The following is a 23,739-nucleotide window of genomic DNA, read 5'->3' as shown; positions in this document are numbered from 1 at the left end:
AGTGGTAAAGAACCCGCCTGCCAACGCAAGAGGGCAGGTTCGATCCCTGGGTTGGGAAGATCCCCTGGAGTAGAAGATGGCCACCCACTCCAGTATTCTTGCCTGGGAAGCCCCATGAAGAGAGGAGCATGGTGGGCTATAGTCCACAGGGTCACAAAGATACAGACATGACTGAGCATATACGTAGGCAATGCTTTTTAACCATATAAAACTCTGACTTCTTACAGAAAAAATGTATTTACAAGAATTCAAGAAGCTCAAAAGTCAACTAGTTACATAAATACATGCATCATCCACCTAACAAGGCAGCAAGTGTACAAATTCAGGAGGTTGGGTGGCTGGTACCTTCTCATCCAGGGCCTTGTGATGGTCAAAAAGAAATTTCAGCGCCCTGAGCACCTCCAACTCGCTGGTCATGCTGGCTGGGGGCTGCTCCTGCTGCTTGCCCGCGGTCATCTGGAGGGATGGCACATTCCGGGAAACCAGGTACTCCAGGTGCTCCAGCAGCAGCTGCAGGGTGGGGCCAAAGGAGCACCTTCAACCTCATACTTGCATTCAGGGCCGGTAACTCCTCTCAGCCTCACTCTAAAACCGAAACCATGCTAAGGCATGTCAGAATCCCGCCAGTTCAGTCTCAAGTTAGAGTGGACTTCCCAGGTGGCCCAGTTGTTAAGACTCCACACTTCTGCAGGGGTCATGGGTTTTAATCCCTGGTCGGGGAACTAAGATCCCACACAAAGTGTAGCATGGACAAAAATGTAAGTGAAGAGAACTCCCCCTCAAATGTAATAAAATTACATTAGCTCTCATCATAAATTTGAAGCAAGGTATGAGAACCACGAACTGATCCACCCCAGTCTGCTCAGTGGGACGATGTGAAAAATGACTTGAAAATCAGACAGAGTTTAAAGTCAGCAGCACAGAGCCCAGAGGTAACTGCCGTGGGGCAAATGTCAACACGTCAGAATCCCTCTACTGACCCTGGTGTTGTTCCTTTCGGCTCTGAGCTCAGCGAGTTCTTCTTCTCTTTCCAGGAGCTGCTTCCTATATACATTTACCTCCTTGGTAGAAGTCGGAAACTTCTAGAAAACAATTAAATGAGTCACTAAATGCAAACACAAGTTAAAAAGAGAGCGAGACAATGAAGACTGACCCTGTCAAGTCTCTCCAGGCTCCACACAAAGGATCTCCCTGCTCCCCCAGAGAAGAGGGGGTCCGCTGACCCCAAGACCACACAGACCACCACAACTCAGACCGGCCATCAGCCTCCACCACGACCTGGCCGGCACGCGGCAAGGGAGAACCCAGAATCCAAGCCTGCCTTCTCAAGACCCAGGGACATCTGAGAAACGTTCCTAAACATAAACCTAACAACAAAGTGGATGAAGAGATTCTTAAACGACACACAGACAAGTGACCTAGAACCACTGGGGAGAGTGAGGAAGAAAGGCAAGGTCTACAAGGCCACCAGGCTTTGGAGTGTTCCTCTGGGAAAAAGGCTGATGGCACCCCAAGGCCATCTGTTAGCTTGACTCTAGTGAAGTCACACAGTCATTCAATAAACTGGTTAAAATGTTAAATCAGACAGAGACGCTGGAGCGCTCCTCCCTGGGGTCAGGGGGGGACAGTGGGGGAAGGCTGCTGAGACTGAGCTTACAAGGACCCCCTAGCCTCAAGTCACTCAAACCCTGAGTGAACAGAGAGCTCTGTGTCCACTAGAGGTCTGCGTCAGAGGAAACTCTGGAGAAGACAGCATCACCAGAACCTCTAGGGTTTTCCATACAGAATGCCCAACATGCAACCAAAAAAGCAAAAAAGGGTGTAACAACAAATACGAGCAAGAGAAAAAGAACCGAAACAGACCCAGAAGTATCAATGTATATCAGCATATCAGAGGTGTGTGTGTGCTACAGGGATCAAATGCAAATGTCACCAGTTCAAAAATACACTAGAAAAAAGGAAAAATTTCTGAGAATCAAAAGCGATTCTAGAACTTTACAATAACAGTGAACTGAATTTAAGATCTCAGTCTCTGGGCTTAACATCAAATTGGACGTAGCTGAAGAGAGGATCAGTGAACTGAAGGATGGATCGGTTAAAAAAAAAAAAAAAATATATATATATATATATATATATATATATATGGGGAAAAAAGTATAGAATATATCAAAGGAGCCCATTGTTAAACTACGTTGTTAAAAACTATAAATGGGGACCCTCATGGTGGAGAAAAGACAGAAAGGGGAATAAGAAATGCCTACAGGGGTTGAAACTTAAGAGTCTCTTAATGAAAGTGAAAGAAGAGAGTGAAAAAGCTGGCATAAAACTCAACATGCAAAAAATGAAGATCATGGCATACGGCCCCATCACTTCATGGCAAATAAATGGGGAAACAATGGAAACAGTGACAGATTTTATTTTCTTGGGCTCCAAAATTACTGCAGATGGTGAAATTAAAAGATGCTTGCTCCTTGGAAGGAAAGCTATGAAAAACCTAGACAGCATATTAAAAAGCAGAGATATTACTTTGCCGACAAAGGTTCATTTAGCCAAAGCTATGTAGGAGCTCATTTAGTACTAGTTCATTTGGTCAAAGCCAGCAGTCATGTATGGATGTGAGAGTTGGCCCATGAAGAAGGCTGAATGCCAAAGAATCAATGCTTCTGAACTATGGTGTTGGAGAAGACTCTTGAGAGCCCTGTGGACTGCAAGGAAATCCAACCTGTCAATCCTAAAGCAAATCAGTCCTGAATATTCATTGGAAAGACTGGTGCTGAAGCTCCAATACTTTGGCCTCCTGATGCGAAGAACTGACTCATTGGAAAAGAACCTGATGCTGGGGAAGACTGAAGGCAGGAGGAGAAGGGGACGACAGAGGATGAGACGGTTGGATGGTATTACCGACTCGATGGACAGGAGCTTGAGCAGGCTCCAGGAGTTGGTGATGGACAAAGAAGCCTGGCATGCTGCAGTCCATGGGGTCGCAATGGGTCAGACACTGAGTGACTGAACTGACTGACAGGGACAGTGGCAAGAGTTGGTTCAAGAATCAGACCATTGACTCAAAAATGAAAACCACACATTGGTTTCAGCAGCTCTGCTGGTGCCTAAGGCAAGAAGAAAATGTTCAAGCTCAGAGGAAAAAAGGTGTGGCTTTGAATGGCACAGAAACACTGAGAGCTGACTTTTCAAGAACAAGGAAGTCAGAAGATAATGGACGGGCATCTGTAAAATGCTGAAAAACAACCACCCACCCACCTGGAATTCTATACCCCACAGAAACACTCTTCCAAAGTGAAAACAAAATAAAGACTTTTAGGGCAAATGGAAATGAGACAACTCATCACGCACAGACATGAACTAAAAAAATATTCAGGCAGCGCTTTGGGAAAAAGAAAAGTAGTCTCTGACAGAAATATAAAAAACAAGTAAAGACCAACAATGAGGTAACTGTGAGGGTAAACATTAACTCTACAAAACCATGATGTTAACGCCAAAAATATATCTAACAATTTAAAGTATAACAGTGACAAGGAGGAGACAGTCGTGTCAGGGAGGCAATAAAAGTACTAAGTTAGACTTGAATGTAAAACACACGCTCTATCTGTGAATGGACACCCAACAACCTGACAGAGGAGTACAGAACTAGAAAAAGACTTCACACTTCTACAAGAAGCAAGAGAAAAGAACACAGAATAGGTGAGACAGACAGAAAACAAACAGTAACACGGTATCTATGCACTGAAATATCAACATTATAAATAGAGCAAATACTCTCATTAAAAGATAAAAACGATCAATTGATGACAATGAAAACTATACACTAGTCACAGAGGTTCCTGTTAAGATGGAAGATCTTTTAGACAGGTGAAGGTAAAAGATACCCAGGCAAACAAGGACAGAAAACTGATGTGGCAATATCACTGTCAAATAGTGTCTAAAGTAAGAAGCATCACTAGCCTTAAAAAGGAGCTTCTCATACTGAAACAAGTTCAGTCCAGCAAGAACATGAGGATTCCACATTTGAATGTACCGAATAACATAACCTCAAAATATCAATACATAAAACTGACAGAAATAGAAAAGGAGTAACAGCCAAGTTCATACTCACAGTGGAAGACGTTAAAGACACATCTCTCAGGGAACTGGGCTCCCTGGGACGTAGTCACCCGCAGCCATGAAGTACCTGAATTGCGACTGGCTCTACGATGAGATGTGCTGCAAGCATGAAACACACACTGGATTTTAAAGACTTAGCGTGAACAAAAGAACATGAAATATTTCATTAGGTTTTATCATGTTGATTACACACTGAAATGATAATATTTTGGGTGTGTTAAAATAAAATACATTGCAAGTAATTTCACCTACTTCTGCTTTACAAAACGTGGCTACCAGAATCCGAATTACATGAGTCACAAACCTGATCTAACTGATACACACGGAATATTGCTTTCTCACTGATACATATTATTTTCAAGGGCCCAAGGAACATATCACAAAATGAATATATATTGGGCCATTAGGAAAGCTCAAACTCTTTCAAAGGACTGAACTAATGCGGGGTACACTTAGGGGCTGCAGTGGGCTGACGGTCTATGTGCCTCAAACTGCACCCCGCACGCGGTGATGAGCCCAGGAGGCAGGCACTCTGGGAGGGCTCAGGGCAGGAGGGAACAGGCGCCCATGCTGTGAGGACAGGGAGAAGCAGCAGGCAGTCTAGGAACCAGGAAACAGGCCTCACCAGACGTGGCACCCCCTGGTGCTCTTGGGACTTGCCAGCCTCCAGTACTATAAGAAACAACTTTCTGTTGTTTTTCAGCTAGTCTATGGTATTTATAACAGTAGCCCCAAAAGACTAAGACGGGGCTCTTCATGGAACTAAGCTAGAAATCACACAAGGGTCACTAGAAAAACAACCCCAAACATTAAGTTAAATGACATACTGCTTGAAGAATTTCATGAATAATCATTTTTAAAAAACACAATGAAAATTAGAAAATAATTTTCCATAAAAATCTGGCTTACTCAAACTTGTGGGACGCAGCAAACTGTGTTTAGAGGGTAACTTAAAGCCTTACACACATATACTGGGAAAGAAGGAAGGCTAAAAATCAATTAAGCCTCTATCCCTGCTGCTGCTGCTGCTAAGTCACTCCAGTCGTGTCCGATTCTGTGCGACCCCATAGACAGCAGCCCACCAGGCTCCCCCGTCCCTGGTATTCTCCAGGAAAGAATACTGGAGTGGGTTGCCGTTTCCTTCTCCAATGCATGAAGTGAAAAGTCAAAATGAAGTCGCTCAGTCGTGTCCGACCCTTAGCGACCCCATGGGCTGCAGAAACCAGAAAAAAAGCAAAGCAAACAAAACACAAGGCAGATGGGGAAAAAAGGAGAAGAAAATAAGGAAACCGAAAGCAATATGGAATTTTTTCAAAACAAAGCCAAAAGTGGGCTCTTTGAAAGGACTGCCAAAACTGATAAACCCCTAGAGAGACTGATTAAGAAAAACAGACAAAGCACAAATCACCAGTATCAAGGATTTTTCTAAGGGGAGACAACACATCTTGCAGATAAAAAGATATGATGAACCACAGTTCACTTACTAATTGGAGAGTCTGCTGGCCTCAATAAATTCCTAGCAGCGGGGAAAGGCTTTACACAACTAGACCCAAGAAGACATACAAAATCAGAAATTTTTATTTGCATGAAAAACATTACATCTGAAATTAAAAGCCTCCCCACAATGAAACCAACTGGTTTTGCCAATAAATTCTTCCAAAAATCGAGGGAAGGAAACAGTAATCTCACAGGAACTCTGGGGATAAACAAGGAACACTCTCCAACCCTGTTTTATAAGACTAGCATAACCTTGATACTAAAACCAACAAGGAAGAAGTACAAGAAAGTAACATTACAGACTCTGGATATAGATGAAATAATCCTAAATAAAACACTAACAAATAAAATCCAACAGAAGGAGAATACATCAAGATTAGGTTGGTGTTGTTTTAGAATCACAAAATTTTTTAAAAGTTAAGTCACCACATAAAAGAAAAATCACCTGTTTCAAAATCTACAGAAAATAAACTTAAGAAAACTTAATGTAATAATTTTAGTGCATGACTAAGAAAAAACTCTTAGTAAACTAACAGAGAAGAATTTACATATTTTGATAAAAATATCCATAAAAAAGCTAATATCATATGGGATGGTGAAATACTGAAAGGTTGAAAGGTTTTCCTCTGATAATGGGAAAGAGACAAGGATACTTATTCTCAGTACTTCTGTTCACCATTGTACTCGGTACTGGAGATCCTAGTCCGTACAATAAGGTAAGAAAAAGAAAAGGGTTATCACAGTTGCGAAGGGGGAAAAAAGCACTTATTTGCAGACATAATTGTGTATACATAAGAAAATACAATTAGAATGATTTGAAATTAATGGATTTAGCAAGTGAATATAGAAAAGTCAATTCTATCTCTATTAGGAATTTATAATGGCACTGAAATATCAAGATATCTAATTAAACAAGTGCAAGACTTACAGCAAACTATAGACTTCTAAGATAAATTAAAGAAGATCTAAAAAAAATGGAGAGCTATCTATATTGTGTTCATGGATTATAAGAACAGCATAAAACACACACACACAGAGTTAACCGTGTGAGGCGATGCGAGTGTTGGGCAATCATTCCACGACATCTATGGGCATCAAGTCATCACAATCACAATGTAGACTTGAAATACACACAAACTGTATCTGTCAATGACTCCTTAGTGAAGCTGGGGGTCTAAAATCAGCGCCTGACACCTGGTAGCTGGAAGGCGTGGGAACCCGGGTTCACGGGCAGGCTGCACACACTCTTAATCACAGGTAAGTCCTGAAGCAACCCAGCAACTCTCCATTTTTCTGTTTCTGTTTTTCTCTGTTCCCCTTGCCATTTCTGTTGAACAGATTCCCAGTATCGAGTGAGCAGCGTCAATGCAGCGATAATGTTTCCCTATCTACGGCAGGAGCATGTAACCCCAGCAGACCTCCCAATTGCCCCGAGATAACTGGGGTGCCCCATCACAACAGAAAGCAAAGAAACGACATTCCCCGAGACAGAGCTGCCCGACAGCAGTGGCGACTATGGTCCACCAGACTTCCCAAGGGAACCCCCAGGGGCTTGGATCCCATGCTGGGCCCCTCAGCTTGAGGCCACACGTGCATTTCCACCATTCTGGGAGTCCTGGCAGAAGAAAGCCAGATCACAGAAGGGGGATGGTGTGGCCGGCCCATGGGACGCAGGGTAGGGCTGACTTGGGTCTGTGCTGGGCTCCACGTCCTGTCACCACCCTTGGAGTGTACAAAGTTCTTGGGATCATTGTAGGTTTTTAGCAAAAAACAATGGAGCCGAAGTCACTTAGGATGGTTTTTAAGAAGAAAACCTCACTGAGGATTCACTCAGCACCAGCCTCGGCCCCTAGTGAGATGCAGACTTCCGGTGGTCATCCATGGCTGTGCCCATCACCCACCAGGGCAAGGGGAGGCCCCCGGACACCGGGTGCCACGTGGGGTTCTTCCCCCACTTTGAGTGAAGGACTGCATCCCCCTGGATGAACCCAGCTCACCCCTCCACCTCTGATGCTGAGGCCCCCATGCCTCCCACGACCGGAGGATCCAGCCTCTCCCGGGCCTCCATGTCACTGCACAGACCATGTCCGTGCGGCTTCAGCAGGCAGGGTGAGTCCTGCGCGGAACTTCCCAGCTCGCTGGCCTCGCTGTCCACATCGGGGCTGGGCAGGAGCACCGCATGTCCACTGAACGAGTGGATGAGGGCCCCAACAATGCCAGGGATGATGAAGGGGAGGTGAAGGGGGCTGAGATCCAAGTGTCAGTCCCTGATTCAGGCAGCAGTGTGTATTGACTCATTTAACCTCATGACAAAACTGTGTGTCAGCGGGTGGGGGGTGGGTCCTGCCACTGTTCTCACCTTGGAGCTGGCAAGTTCACTCTCAGTGTCCAGGGACAGCTGCAGCCGCTGACGACAGACTGGACAACTTTAACACAAATTCATTCTCCCTCAGTTCTGGAGTCAGAAACCTGTGATCAAGGTGTGGGCAGGACTGAGCTCCCTCCAGAGGCTCCAGGGGAGGGTCCCTCTGGCCTTGTCCAGCCCTTGGGAGACCCCAGGCCTCCCTGGGCTTGTGGCCACATCACCCCAACCTCTGTGTCCATCTGCATAAACCTTCTCCCCTGGGTGACTCTGTGCCTCAGATCATGCCCTCTTCTCTTCCAAGGACACCCGTCATTGGATTCAGGGTCCACATGCATCCCGGGTGATCTGGTGCAGCGGTCAGGAAATTACTTCCATCTGCCAAGACTTTTCATCAGAATAAGGTCGCCTTGGCAGGCTGCAGAAGGATGGATGGCTTTTGGGGCCACCACTTAGCCCACTACACTTGTCATGAAGTCACAAGGCAGAGCCTCACTGGGCTTGGTGCAGGGAGCTTCGAAGAAGCAGGGCTCCAGTCCTGGGCTGCCTCAAGAACACACTTAGGATCAGGACACTCGGGCACAGGGACCAGATGGGCAAGGCTCAGAGGTGTGCTGGTGGGCGTGGGGCTCACCTGCAGGGGGCCTGGAGCCTGACATGATGGCCCAGGGGTGGGGGACACAGCGCATGGTTTGGGAATGGACACATCCCCACACGGATGAGAGGAGGCAGGCACGGGGGCTCAGGCCAGGGGAGCCCAGATCTTCCTGCTGCCCTCAAGGGGCCGGTCAGATGGGCACAGGAGGGAGCCGTGGTTTCAGCGACCTGGGTCGGAGTCCTGGTCTGCTGCTGTGTTGTCTCTGGCGAGTGACTCAGCCTCTCTGAGCCCACCTTTTGCTCCTCTGCAAATCTTTGCCACACGTGACTATCTTCACAGTTGTGGGGAGTTCTTGGTGCTCTCAGCAGCCCCGCCCAACCCCATGACTGGGGCTATGCCGCCTCTCCACGACCTTGAGGCCGCTAAGACCACCCCTGCACAGACTCTCTTTGCAAAGAAGCTGGAAGCTGCTTCTCCTACGCCAGGAGCCCTGGGGCACCCAGACCCAAGAGGCAGCAATGCCTCTAGCCTGGGGGCTCCCGGGCGAGGGGTTGACCACATGGGGCACTGGGAGTGACCGTGGATGGCCCCGTATGGCCAACTCCATCTTTCCTGTTGCAGCCCAGGTTTATTTCTGTGTGCTCTGCTCAGCCGCACGCAAAGACCCAAAATATATCCCTCCGAGTCCGTGGAGATTTCTCTCGACGGTGGTCAAGAAGCAGTGCCTGGGCTGGCATCCCTGGGAAAACACGCTCTGCTGTTGACATGAGCGACAGGGTCCCTTCAAGAAAAACATCTGGCCAGATCAGGAAAGGGTCGTGGGACTCACTGGACAAATGGGATATCCTCATTCTTACACACATGGGATGTTTTAAACGCTGGCACCCAGCCTGACAACAGCCTGATCCTGGCGGGAAGAAACCGAGAGATGCAGGTCCCCTCCCCCAGTCGGACACCCCAGACGGTGGCTTCTGTCTGGACTGGCCCTGTGGGTGGGGAGTCTGGAGGACACAGAACCACAGGGGCCTCGAGGCTTGGCGTGGGCGTGGGGAGGGCCAAGGGGCTCGGGGAGGCGGCAGGGTCAGGGCCCTTGCAATGGACTGCCACCAAAGGCTGGACAAAGACAAGAAGTAAGAAAACGAATGCCACACCTTAAAGCTGCTCAAGAGCCAAGAAGGCCCAGAAGAGTGACCAGGACTGAGCCATCCAAGGTGGGGTAGTGGAGGAGGAGGCTCGCCCAGCTCAGACTGGACGGGGTTAAACCTCCGCTCCGGCTCAACTCACAGGAACCCCACCACAGTCACTCCTGACACTTTCCTTTTCGAAGGAAAAAGGGAATCACAGAACAAGCAACACCATCCCTGTGGGGGACTCTTGGCGGTCGAGGATGCCAAGGGCCCCTCTGCGTCCGCACGGCTGCCTGAGCCTGCATGTTGTGCATCACAGTCACCCGTCTCCGCTGAGGGGCAGCCTCCGAGCTTGTTGGAAGGTTGGCCTCAGCGAGGCCGAAATGGGGTCCCTAGCTGCCCCCAGAGGGCTCCCAGGCAGCACACCTCCCCAGCCCACCCTGAGCCCACGGCTGCTGCCCACCCCAGAGGGCCCCATCACTGCCATCAGGGAATTAGGGGGTGCCAAGTGCTCAGACCCGAGGGTGGTGGGGGCGCCTCCATGGCATCCTGTGTGTACCCCTCCTCGGCTCATGGTCCAGCAGGAGCTGCGGGGAGCGTGTGTACACGGCAGGGACACACAGGACGCCTCCTGAGCACCGCCAGGCCAGGAAGCCCTGGAGCCCCGGTGGGAAGCCTGGGCCGGACTTCTGACCACCACAGGGGCCTGGTCAACCTCCCCTTCTCTGTGCCCTCGGCTTCCTCAGCTCCAAGGATAACACCACCTCTCGGAGAGCCTCTGATGCCAGGGCTGCTCTGTGGGAGGGATCGTGTTCTCCTCGAATGTGTTCAAGGCACGTGATGCCTGGTCAGTCCCTAATGACTGGCTGCATTCTTGGCAGGCCTGGGGCCTGCCTGCTCTTCCTGTTGGCACCAGGGTCCCACATGCATGTGAGTTGGCAGGCCTGTTCCAGGCTGGGTCTGTCTGCTTAGGTGACAGACGTGCCTCCTGGGAGGAAGAGCATCTGGCACGGGCTGGGCCCCATCCCCTGATTGGCGCCAGGACCAGCCTCCTTGTAGTTCCCGAATTGGGAAGACAGGGGCCATTTCTGGGTCACTTGAACGTGTCATCTCATGGGAGCGTGGCTTTATGATATTTGCTGAGTGATCCGGGGGGGTGGGGGGGGTGGGGGACAGTCCTGCTGAGCTCCTACTGTGTGCTGGCAGAGGATGTTCCCGCAGTCCTTCCTTGACTTCTGGCAGCATCCTCGGGTTCACTTTAATACTCTTGGATGAGGAGGCAGGCTTGACTGCCACAGGGGGCCGACCCTGGCTTGCTCACGCCCGCCTGCCACCTGGACAGCTCCTGGAGGGGACAAGAAAGGGCTCAGTCCCTGGGCAAGTATCTGCAGGGAGGCATTTCTGCACCATGGTTCCTGCTGACCACATCTGCACCACCCTGGAGGAGCGGCTGTGGTCACTCAGGCACGGTCACATGGGTGCTGGCCTAAGCATGCCTTCTACACAACCTGGACATGGTACCCTCGACTGTCTCCAGTGAGCCCGGACCCAGAACGTGGTCTCTGAGTTAACTGGAGCTGCAGGACTGGCTGGGGCGGATTTACCCCTCAGCTCTTGGCATAGGGTCTGGCTCCCAAGGCCTGGCTTGTTGAAGGAATAAAAGACATGTATTCATTCACAGGCCTGCTTTGATGATGGGTGGGTAGGTTACTCAGATCCACCCTCTCATGGTAAACAATTATTAAAAAAAAAAAAAAGTGTCACGCCTTAAAGTTGCTGAATACCTGAGAAGACCCAGAGGAGCAACTGCCCAAGATGAGGGATCTAACAGAAGACCCCTCCCTCCCCATGGAGCCAGACTCCCAGAAGACGACACTTTCAGGTGACCCAGAAAGGGCTTCCCTCCTCCAACCACGGGAATTACAAGGAAGGTGGTGCTGGTGCCGAGCAGGGGAAGAAGCAGGTGAAGACCCCAGTGGGTGCAGGCACATCAGCCTGTGACCTTGGTTCAAGGGGATCCTATCCATGACGCCTCAGATGAGTGGAGAATGCAAGTGCAAAGTCTTTCTGGATAAGGGCACCTTCTTCCCAGGCTTGGGAACTGCTCCGTGGGTTATGGAAGGGTGGTGGCCAGTGGGGAAGAGCGCCAGGCCTATCAGGATGAAAGCCAGCCGGAGGAGAACCAGCAGAAGTGACCCCCTCAGCTTTGGGAGCGACTTCACTTCTGAGATGATTAGATGGATAATAAATCTAAGAAATCAGCTAAGCTCACCTCGCTTAGAGAAATAAACCTCAAGATAGAAAGGTCCTGCAAAGACAGGAAACCATTAAAGAAAATGACACAGCCAACTTGCGAAAGAACCAAACAGAACATGCAGAAATTAAAAAGTGTCATAACGAGAAGCAAAAATACAACAGACACGTTTGAAGACACTTGACCTCTTCCGGAAAGGGAGACACGTGGGCACAGAGCAGGGGCATGCTGATAACGTATGCATCCCCTTGCCCAACCCCCTGCTCTCCAGGAAGAAAAACCAACCCTGAACTGTAGCTGCATCATTTGCCAATTTCCGCAGTGTAAATACTCCCACAGTGGCCTGATTCATGTACCAAAGGGTTAACACCCTGCCGGCAGAATTCCCCATGAAACAGAACTACCGGCCAAGAGACACGGGAGGACGTCAGAACCGCAACCCGAGGGGCACAGATTTCAGCCCAAATACCTGGGACCTGGGCAGAGCCGACCTTGGGGAACTTTAAAGACAAGACTCTTTAAACATGTCTAGAATTCACTTTATAACTTTGCCATTTCCTTCTCCTGTTTATAACAAGTACACTTCCACGAAACCAAGAGAGGCCCAGAGGAAACCAGGTGGGGTGTATAAAAGCCTCAGCACTTAAGACTCAAGAGACATAAAAGCTTTACGGGCAAAGAAATGCATGTGTAATGGTGGAATTATGAATAGAGATATGAATAGCTTCGGGACTAGACAATGGCCCCTGACACCTCATTGTAGGACAGGCTCATGGCATAGGCACTAAGCCTGGGGGTACGAGTGAGATGGGGGCTGAAGACCACGTTTTGTTGTTGTTTAGTCACTAAGTCACGTCCGACTCTTTGAGACCCCATGGACTGCAGCACACCAGGCTTCCCTGTCCTTCACCATCTCCCAGAGCTTACTCAAACTCATGCCCATGGAGTCAGTGATGCCATCCAACCATCTCTTCCTCTGATGGCCCCTTCTCCTCCTGCCCTCAATCTTTCCCAGCATCAGGGTCTTTTCCAATGAGTCAGCTCTTCACATCAGTTGGTCAAAGTACTGGAGCTTAAGCTTCAGCATCATTCCTTCCAATGAATAATTTTCAGGGTTGATTTCCTTTAGGATGGACTGGTTTGATGTCCTTGCAGTCCAAGGGACTTTCAAGAGTCTTCTCCAACACCACAGTTCAAAAGTATCAATTCTTTGGTGCTCAGCCTGCTCTATAGTCCAGTTCTCATGGTTCAGGGCAAAGAGACTGACACGAGGGTGCAGCATCCAATTTCAAGTGCTGGTTCTGCCCCTGCCGGGCCCAGTGGCCTTGGTCTCCTTGCCCCACCTCTCAGAGCCTCTGTTCCTTCTCTCGGTAAAGGGATCTGACCCTGCACCACAAGCCGGGTCGGGATGGGGGTTTGTGTCCAGGCTGAAAGTCCCCGAGAACACCTGCTGCTGCACTGTCCTTACATGCGGAGTTGTCAAAATTAGACTTGAGGTGCCTCAAAGTCTAGAACCCCCACCCCACTGTCCAGGCTATGAGGACGGGCCCCCGCCCCCAACTCCATGCTCATCACCACACTTAGCCAAGTCGGGGAACCGTCTTGGACACCAGCTCATGCCCACAAGGCCTCAGCTGGAAACTGCAAGAAACACGTCCCTCTCCCCTGTCCCATGTCCCCTGGCAGGGAGGACGTGCCATCACCTCCATTCTACAGATGGAAAAACTGAGGTTCCCAGGGTGGAAGCCATGTGCCTGAGGCTGCTGAGCCCCCAGGAAGTGGTCAGTCTGGGTCTGGACCCGCACACGTGGCCTCAGAGGGGCTAGGCAGGGTCTGAGCCTCCCTGGGAGCTCAGGTACCCTCACCGCCTGACCGTGGGTCCTGGAGTCTGGTGTGGAGGCGGCTACCATCCTCCAGCAGGCAGCTCCTCGCTCTCTTTTCAAAAAACAACATCCACAAAGACAGGAAACAGATGCCGCCGTGGCCCACACCAGCTCCGGGGAGGAACGAGGAGAAACTACAGCCCGCCAGCCCTGGGGTGCGGTGGCGAGCCCTGAACGGCAGCTTGAAAGCAAATTGACCTTGTAAGGTTCATGTGTCTGAGGCCTTAACAATTCTGCCAAAGACGGAGTCAAGTTCAACATCAGGCCAGTGCAGGCCTCCGTCATCCCCAGTACACAGCCGGGATTTTCCTGTGTGGCCTTCTCGGAGTGGACATAAATAATGCCCTGGCTTTGAGGTTGGACTTGAAAAATGTTGATGGGTTTCAGTTACAAGGAAACATGTTGGCCCACAAGCTGCTCTTGTCCATTTCCCAGAAAACCTGGCCGCTGACCCCAACGCCATCGGAGGGACAGAAGAGTGGGGGGTGGGTGGATGAGGTGCTCCTGCAGAAGGAAGGCCTGGGCCACCTGCCTCCAGGACTTTCCCCCACCATTTCTATCCTGTCTGCTGTCCCAGGGGTCTCTGACATGACACCCCTCCTGGACCCTCATGTGTGAAACTGACTTCGGGGGCCGTCTTTTGGATCAAGGTGTCAGATCCTCATTTGACAACCAGGGTCCCTCTTGTGGGTGGCTGGGCAAGCAATTTTTAAGCCGAGTCCCTTTGGGCCCACGGTGCCTGGCAGAGAGTAGGGGGCAAGTGGGTCACCTGTGGTCACAGCCAATAGGCCAGGCTCAGCCTCCATCCGTCCTATACACGAAGTTATGGGCACGTTTTGTCCAGACCCGCCACTGCCCCCTCCACTGGGTTCCCGGCCCAGGGCACCCAGTATTGTGTGCGGTATCACTCTGGATAACCCAGTGATGTAATGCCTTCTTTCCCAGGTGGTTCAGCAGAAAAGAACCCGCCAGCCAATGTAGCAGATGCAGGAGACCTGGGTTCGCTCCCTGGGTTGGAAAGATCCCCTGGAGGAGGAAATGGCAACCCATTTCAGTATTCCTGCCTGAAAAATTCCACGGACAGAGGATCTTAGGGGCTAGAGTTCACAGGGCTGCAAAGAGTTGGACACGAATGAGCAACTGAACATGCACACAGTCGTGTAAATACTGTTGTTGTCTCTGTTTGACAAATGGTGAAGCTTCACTGCTGTTGTTGTTCAGTCATCAGATTTTGTCTGATTCCTTGCGACCCCATGGACTATACACTCCATGGAATTCTCTAGGCCAGAATACTGGAGTGGGTAATGTTTCCCTCCTGCAGGGGATTTTTCTGACTCCCCACATACTATAAGACTAAACTTGAGAATTCTTGTTTTTTTAATTTTATTTTACTTCAAATAGCCTTTGGGCATCTGAAAGGACAGTGTAGGTACTTTCAAGATGTCTTCTGCAAAACAAAGCCCTTTTGGCAAGTGTGGTCATAATATCCAGGTAGACGTTGCTGTTGTAAGTGTCACATCTCAGCCAGAAGGCAAATTCTGAGCTCTTCCTCTGGCAGAAACAAATTCACAAGATAAGCCAAGAAAGAGAGCTGGAAAAACAAACCACACCAACAACCAGAAAAGCATTTCTCACGAGACAAAGCTAGAAAATAATCCAACATCCCTGTGGCCCCAAAACCCTCTTGGAAATGAATGTTCAGTAAGGAAGAGACGAAACATGTCAAGTTCCAAAGACAGGCAATGCCCATGGCCAGTGTAGTTTAGAGACGGCCTGACCACTCAGATGAAGACGCACACCAATATAAACCCTTTGCAGGCAGCAGTGATGGTTGTCACCATAGGAAGTGTTTAGTCTGGTGACAACCCGCCTTGGGCACCACATAAGGGAACAGACCTGGTTCTCTTCCTTTGCCCCACACCATTCACTCATGAAGGCAGCTCAGGTGCTACCTTGTCCTGCCTGCCTGTCTGGCTCACCCATGAGCTGTGACCACCTGCAGGGAAGGACTCCGCCTTCTCTTCTCTGTGCGCCATGAACCTGCACACAGTGGGCCTTCAGAACCTCAGGAGACTCACCCCATCCCCACTATAGCCAGAACCCTCCCCAGGCATTAAAACAGCTGTGGAGTCACTTTGGCCCAAGCCCTGGTTACAGATCCCTGGAGCCTACTACAGCCTCTACAGTGCGATTAATCAGGTCCTTTATACACAGATTCCCGCCTATCAGGTCTGATCTTTGGATTCACTGTCACTCTATCCCTCCCCTGGCAGCAAGGTGGGCCGCGATGCAGACAACGGAGCTCATGAGCTGAGTTTCAAAGGACAGCGATGGATGCAACCTGTTGCAAACTAAAGGAGGGTCCCTGAATGTCTCAGAAAAGGCCTCCGGTGTGCAGGTGAGGAGGAGGGCCCCCACGGTGCAAAGGAAAGAGAGGTACTCAGGGGCAAAGGCTCTTGGCCTCTCCTGTAGCAGCTCCAGCTGGTAGCTCGTGAACCGTGGACAGCCAATGTGGTCACATGAGCATGACTCTTATTCCCTCACAAAGCAAGAAAAAGGGGGCAGGGTGTGGGAGTACCCGGAGGGTGTGGTGGGGTGGATGGAGGGACGTGTCCCTCCTCTCTTCAGTGCACATTGCTTTTGTGAGTCTCAGAGCTGCCAGAAGGCAGTCATCAAGTCAGGTCCCCACAGTATCCAGTGTGGGCCGGGTGCCTTAGCCCCTGTCACATGGACAAGCCACACCATATGGCTTCCCTGAGTTCCAACAGCAGGATCTGGGGCTTTTGTTTAGGTACACACTTCCTTGCTGTAGCTGTGTCACCCCCTTCTTTGAGCCCCAGTTCTGTCCTCTAGAAAAAGGACATCGATTGCTACCTTAGCAGGTTGCTACCTTAATCCCATGAAGACTAATTAGGATAATCCTACAATTAATAGCTGGCCTTAAGAGATACTGGGCTTCCCTGATAGTTCAGCTGGTAAAGAATCCTCCTGCCATGCAGGAGACCCCAGTTTGATTCCTGGGTCGGGAATGCTGATCCGCTACAGAAGGGACCGGCTACCCACTCCAGTATTCTTGCACTTCTCTTGTGGCTCAGCTAACCTGGGTTCAATCCCTGGCCTGGGAAGATGCCCTGGAGAAGGGAAAGGCTACCCGCTCCAGTATTCTGGCCTGGAGGACCATGGACTGTACAGCCCATGGGGTCGCCAAGAGTCGGACACGACTGAGGGACTTTCACGTCACTTTCAAGAGATAGGACCTGAATCCAGATTAAACTGGAGTCTCCCAGCGTCATCTGGCATTTCTTCCCTGAAGCCAGCCAAAACCCACACAGGTGCATTTCCACGGTCTCCACTGACAGAAAACCCAGCGTGGTTCAAACAAGCTGACAGACAAGCGGGAGAGGACTCACGGGCAGACGGCTTCCCTCCGGTCTCAGGTGGAGCTCGGGGACCACAGCAGGAAACGGCGCTCTCAACCCGGGGCCCAGCAGCGGCCTCCTTCTCCTGCCGGCGGCTCTGCCCTGACGGGCGCGGGAAAGCTGCCAACCGCCGCAGGCTTCCTTAACGCCTCTCCCACTGCTGTAGCCTGACCTCTCCTGGCCCCACCCCTTCCGGCCAACCAGAGCGCCTCTTCCCTTGATTCCAGCGTGAGGCCCGGCCCTGGGCCCTGATTGGTCACCGCCCCAGCCCTGAGCCAATCACGGTGGCCAGGGAGGATGGAACACACCGATTGGCCAGGTCCAGGTCATGTAACCACACTCTCCCGGACGCGTGCCAGCCGCTCAGCCTGTGTCTGGGGTGGAGAGAGTGCGGTGCACCCGGCGCAGGGCTGAGATTCCAGTCACTGTGTCCGTGTGCTCAGTGTCCTGGGATGTGACTGTGCATCTTCTCTACACACTGCTGCGTTCTCTGCAGGAAAGATATTCATGAGACACCTCTTCCCTTCCCAAGTGCTGTTTCACGCACCCACATTCAAGGGAGCAAGACCTCCTGTTCGAAGGTAGGCTTGGAGATCCTCTCTTAACCTCTGGGCTTGTTTCTTGTATCAGTTCAGTTCAGTTCAGTCACTCAGTCATCTCTGACTCTTTGCGACCCCATGAATCACAGCACGCCAGGGGCCTCCCTGTCCATCACCAACTCCCGGAGTTCACTCAAACTCATATCCATCGAGTCGGTGATGCCATCCAGCCATCTCATTTCTTGTATCATGTTAGAATAATTTATTCGGTCTTAAAACCCCCACGAGCACCGCCACATGCTGCTTTGCCTATCAGGATTCTTAGCTGTTCTGAGTAGAGGGCATGGCCCAGGGGCTTCCCAAAGGGAGGCACATGAGAGGCTGAATCGCTGAATCACTTTGCTGTACACCTTACACAAACAAATCATTGTAAATCAACAAGACTTCAATTTAAAGAAAAGATATTCCCTCATCAAAAATGGTTCGAAATTTTGTAGAAGTTTTTCCTTCAATTGTTGGTGTTTGGTATGTGTCTATTTGGTTTGGTGGTGTGTTTTGAGGTAGGGATCCAGCTTACCTTCCCACATGGATATCAAATTGTCCCAGTGGGACAATTCGTTTGTCCTTTCTCCTGGAAATGTCCTTTCTGCGTTTCCACATTAAGAAGCTTTTTAAAAAATGCCGCGTATCAAGAACTTCAGATCTTTGGTAGTTTGTGCAGCACCCCAGAGGCATGTCTCCCCTTCTGTGACTTCTCTCCGCATCTCACCATTGCCAGTTTCTAGTGTGCACGGGTGCCCTCAGAGGGTTCTCTGCAGTGAGCTGTGTTTCTGTGAGGACAGAGGATGTGAGCACGGAGGAGGGGCTGTGTCCCCAGTGACCATGTGGCCGTGCTCAGCGACCCCGATATTGAGTCTGGCTGTGACTTCCTGAGGCAAGCTCTGCTTTTCTTCCTCTTGGTGTCTGGATACGCAAAGTGATTCTGGTGGATTGGGGCTTGGGTCCCTGGATCCAACAGTGGAGAGATACACCCACAGCCTGCTTTTCCTTTATAGTTTCCTCCTGTGGGCTCTGCTCAGCTGGTGTGGAGATATTTCTGTTCAAGGCTTGAGAGGTAGTCAGTCCTTCTGCTTCTCATCCCCTGCCTCGTCTGTACTTCTGTCTTTTTTTTTTTTTTAATATAGCTAGTTTTCAATGTTGTTAGTCCTTGTGTCATTCTGACTCTCAGGCACCTGTGGTTTAATAGACCTCCAGCTCCAGAGAGCTCTTTGCCTGCTGGAGACATGGAGCACTCAGGGAGCAGCAGCACATCACACTGGAGCCTGGCCCAGAGAGCAGCTTCTTGCCAGGATGGCTCCATTCCTGCTGTGGGGGTTCGGAGTTATCACATCTGATTGTGCATCCCCTGGGCCTCCAGTGCAGGCCCCACTCTGAGATCTGGAAAGGAGGTGGCTTCCCTTCCTGACACAGAACTAGTATTTTTTTGTCCTCATCCTTGTCCATTCCCATTTGGCTCGCAGGCTCTACACTTGACCCTCACCCACAGGATCAGAAGAGCCCAGTTCTAGAGAAGTTTCATACAAGGAGAGGCTCCCAGAGACACTCCAACCCCCGGGCCTAAGTAAGCATTTCCTTGGAGTTTCACAGCCCTGGGAGGAGATACTGGGTTTGTGTTCTTTTTACAGTTGAATATGTTGAGCCTCAGATCATTGTGTGATTTGCTCTGGGTCACTCTGCAGGTCAGTGGGTAAGGTGGGATTTGAACCCAGACTCTATGTCTTGGAGCTCATGACTGTACAGGTGTTTCTGCTCCTCGGGTAAGTTTATTTCAGGGTTTTTTTTGTTGTTGTTTTTGATGCATTTGTATATGGGGCTGTTCTGTTTTCTCTCTGACAGTTCATATCCTGCTATGCTGCTGAATTTCTTAGTTTTAATACTTGTTACTTGGTGGAGTTTTTAGGGTTTCATTTAAATCCTGTCATAATCAAATAGTGGCAGTGTAACTTCATCTGTTCCAATGGGGATGGCTTTTATTTCCTTTTCTTGCCTGGTTATTCTGGGTAGGACACCTCCACTACTTGTTGAACAAGATTGGTGAGAGTGGGTATCCTTGTACTATTCCTGATCTTTTAGGAAAATCTTTCATCTCTTTACCATTGAGTTGGATGTTAGCTGTGGGCTTGTCTTTTATACCCTTTAGGATGGTCCATGTATAACCACTGTATTGAGAGACTGTACCAAAGTTGATGTTAAACTTTGTCGAAAGCATTGTCTGCAATTATTGAGAAGATCACACGATTTCATTCTTAATTTTGCTTATATTGTGTATCACAGTGATTGATGTGCAGATAAAAAATCATGCTTGCAGGCACAGAATAAATTCCATTTGATCATAGTGTATGATTCTTTTAGTGTATCTTCAATTTGGTTTGCTAATATTCTTTTGAGGATTTTTACATCCGTGTACACCAGGGTCAGGATTCTCTGGTTGTTCATATGGTAAAGAATCTGCCTACAATGCGGGAGACCTGGGTTTGACCCCTGGGTCAGGAAAATCCCCTCGGAAAAGGAATAGCTACCCCCGCCAATATTCTTGCCTGGAAAATTCTGTGGACAGAGGACCTGTCGGGCTACAGTCAATGGGTCACAAATAACTGGACATGACTGAGTGACTCACACTTAGAAGAGTGTTTCTTGACTTCCTTAATATCTAAATTTAAGATTTTATATCAGTCAAAAATTACAGTCTAAGGCAAAAATGTCAAGAGTCCTTAGAAGTAAATGACAATAAGGGCTGACAGTTGAAAGCAAGAAAGACTGCACATAATTTATTTTTCATAAGAATTTTAGATCTTCAGAGGAATTCTCATTAAACTGAATTAAAATGCAAGCTTTAGTTTAAAATGGAAAGCTTTTTTGGAATTATGTTTCTATGTTGAGACTGAAATTTTATTATTTATGTATGAGATATTGAGCAATACAGTGTAGCTATTAAAATCATATTTTCAATACCTTTAATGACATTTATAACCTCTTATAGTGGAAAAATTGCTAGGAATAGAAGATGATCCCATATAACTTTAGATGACAGTACAGATATGTTGAATGATAGTTTTCAGACTGTATTTATTTATTTTTGATTGAAGGATAACTGCTTTACGATGCTTGGTTGGTTTTCCTCATACAACAACACGATAGGCCATAAGTATATTATCCACTCTTTGGCGAGCCTGCCTCCCACTTCCTGCCATCCCACCCTCTAGGTCGTCACAGAGCACTATGCTGGGTTCCCTATGTTATATAGCACCTTCCCACTAGCTAGCTATTTTACGTATGGAGTGTACTCCGGGAGTTGCTGATGGACAGGGAGGCCTGGCGTGCTGTGATTCATGGGGTCGCGGAGAGTCGGACACGACTGAGCGACTGAACTGAACTGAACTGAGTGGCAATGTTTCAATGCTACTCTCTCAATTTGGCCCACCCTCTCCTTCTCCAGCTGAGTTCACAAATCCTTCCCCTACATCTCTGTATCTATTTCTACCCTTCAAATATTCACCAGTACCATTTTACAAGATTCCATGTGTATGCATTAATATACTGTATTTGTTTTTCTCTTTCTGACTTACTTCACTCTGTATCACAGTTTCTAGGTTCATCCACCTCAGTGAAACCAACTCGTATTTGTTCCTTTTCATGGCTGAGTAATATTCCATTGTGTATATGTTCCACAATTTATTTATCCATTTTTCTCTTGATAGACATTAGGTTGCTTCCATGCCCTGGCTATTTTAAATAGTGCTGCAATGGACATTGGGGTACATAAGTCTTTTTAGAGGTGTGGTTTTCTCAGGGTATATGGCCAGTAGGGGATTGTTGCATCATGCAGTAGTTTTATTCCTACTTTTTTAAGAAACCTTACTTTCCTTCTCCATAGTGGTTGTATCCATTTACATGTCTACGAACAGTGCAAGAGGGTTCCCTTTCTTCCATGTCCTGTCCAGCATTTATTATTTGTAGAATTGTTGATGATGGCCATTCTGACTGGTGTGAGGTGATAGCTCATGTAGTTTTGATTAGCATTTCCTTAATAATGAGTGATGTGGAGCATGTTTTCACCTTCTTAACGTCTTCTTTGGAGAAATGTATTCATGTCTTCTGCTCACTTTTCATTTGGTTGCTTTTTTTCTGATATTAGGCTCGATGATCTACTTGTGTACTCTGTAGATAATCCTTTGTCAATTGCTTTGTTTACAATTATTTTCTCCTATTCTGAGGGTTGTCTTTTCATCTTATTTATAGTTTTCTTTGCTGCTTAAATACTTTGAAGTTTCCCTAGGTGCCATTTTTTTTATGTTTCTTTTTATTTCAGTCATTCTCGGAGGTGGATCAAAGAGGATCTTGCTATGATAAATCTCAAAGAGTGTTCTGCCTATGTTTTCCTCTAAGAATTTTATAGTTTCTGGCTTTCCTGTTGGTCTTCAATCCACTGTGAATTAGTTTTTGTGTACAGTGTGAAGAAGTTTTCTAATTTCCTTCTTTTGCATGTAGTTGTCCAGTTTCCCAGCACCACTTACTGAAGAGGCTCTCTTTTCTGTCCTTTCTCCATTGTACATCCTTGCCTCCCTTGTCAAAGAAAAGGAGTGCGGGTTTCTCTCTCAGCTTCGTGTCTTGTTCCATTGCTCTATGTTTCTGTTTTTGTGCCTGTACCATAGTGTCTTGGTAGTATAGTCTGAAGTCAGAAAGGTTGATTCCTCCAGTTCCACATTTCTTTCCAAGATTGCTTTGGCTTTTCTGGGTCTTTCTCCCCCTCCCCCCCCCAATATAAATTGTAAAATTATTAGTCCTAGCTCTTTAAAAAATGTCACTGGTTGTTTGATAAGGATGAATTGAATCTGCAGATTGCTTTGGGTAGTGTAGTCATTTTCACAACATTGATTTCTTTCAATTCAAGAACATGGCATATCTTTCTATCCGTTTGTTTCATTTTTGCTATCTTTCATCATGCAGCCTGTCTTTCTGCATACACGTGTTTTGTCTGTTTAGGTAGGTTTATTCCTAGCTATTGGAGAAGAAAATGACAACCCACTCCAGTACGCTTGCCTGGAAAATCCCATGTATGGAGGAGCATGGTAGGCTACAGTCCATGGGGTCCCGAAGAGTCGGACCCGACTGAGTAAATTTACTTTCACATTTCACTTTCATGCATTGGAGAAGGAAATGGCAACCCACTCCAGTGTTCTTGCCTGGAGAATCCCAGTGACGGAGGAGCCTAGTGGTCTCCCATCTATGGGGTCTCACAGAGTCGGACATGACTTACGTGACTTAGAAGCAGCAGCATTCCTAGCTATGCTATTCTTCTTGTTGCAGTGGGGAATGGCACTTTTTCCTTAGTTTCTCTTTCTGATTTTTCTTGTTGTGCTATAAGTATGCAAAGGATTTCTGTGTATTAATTTTGTATCCTGTGCTTTACTAAATTCACTGAAGAGCTTTAGTAATTTCCTGGTTGTATGTTTAGGGTCTTCTGTGAATAGAAACAGGCCACCTGCAATCAATGAGAGATGGACTTCTTCTTATCCAATATGCATTCTTTTTCGTTTTCTTCTCTGATTGCTGTGTGTATGACGTACAAATCTATATTGAATAATAGAAAGGAGCGCGGGCACCATGGTCTTGATCCTGATCTTAGTGGAAATGCTTAAAATTTGACACCATTGAGGATAATGTGCTGAGAGATTTCCCTTATGACCTTTATTATGTTGAGGTAGGTTTCTTCCATGCCCATTTATGGGGCGTTTTTTAAATCATAAACTGGTGTTTAATTTTGTCAAAACCTTTCCTGGCATTGATGGAGATTATCATATGGTTTTTATCTTTCAATTTGTTAGTATAGTGTATCACATTGACTGATGTGCACATAGTGAAGACTCCTTGCATCCCTGGG

At 48.2% G+C, this 23,739-nt stretch overlaps 1 long non-coding RNA gene across 2 annotated transcripts; it reads right to left on the bottom strand.

Moving 5' to 3' along the window:
- Positions 1 to 367: 367 nt before the first annotated feature.
- LOC129538202 (uncharacterized) lies at positions 368 to 17,379 on the bottom strand. Of its 2 annotated transcripts, XR_008682184.2 has the most exons (4): positions 17,251 to 17,379; positions 4,112 to 4,218; positions 981 to 1,082; positions 368 to 510 (listed from the first exon to the last, which is right to left on the bottom strand). It is a non-coding gene; the product is annotated as an uncharacterized LOC129538202 (long non-coding RNA). The 2 variants fall into 2 exon arrangements; XR_016037541.1 differs by having other exon boundaries at positions 368 to 1,082.
- Positions 17,380 to 23,739: the final 6,360 nt, after the last annotated feature.

The sequence above is a fragment of the Moschus berezovskii genome, chromosome 6 (genome assembly GCF_049115385.1).
Source record: "Moschus berezovskii isolate FMDL1 chromosome 6, NW_MosBer_1.0, whole genome shotgun sequence".
NCBI classification, from domain to species: Eukaryota; Metazoa; Chordata; class Mammalia; order Artiodactyla; family Moschidae; genus Moschus; species Moschus berezovskii.
Note: the sequence above shows the minus strand (reverse complement) of the source record. Positions and strands in the feature narration are given on the sequence as shown.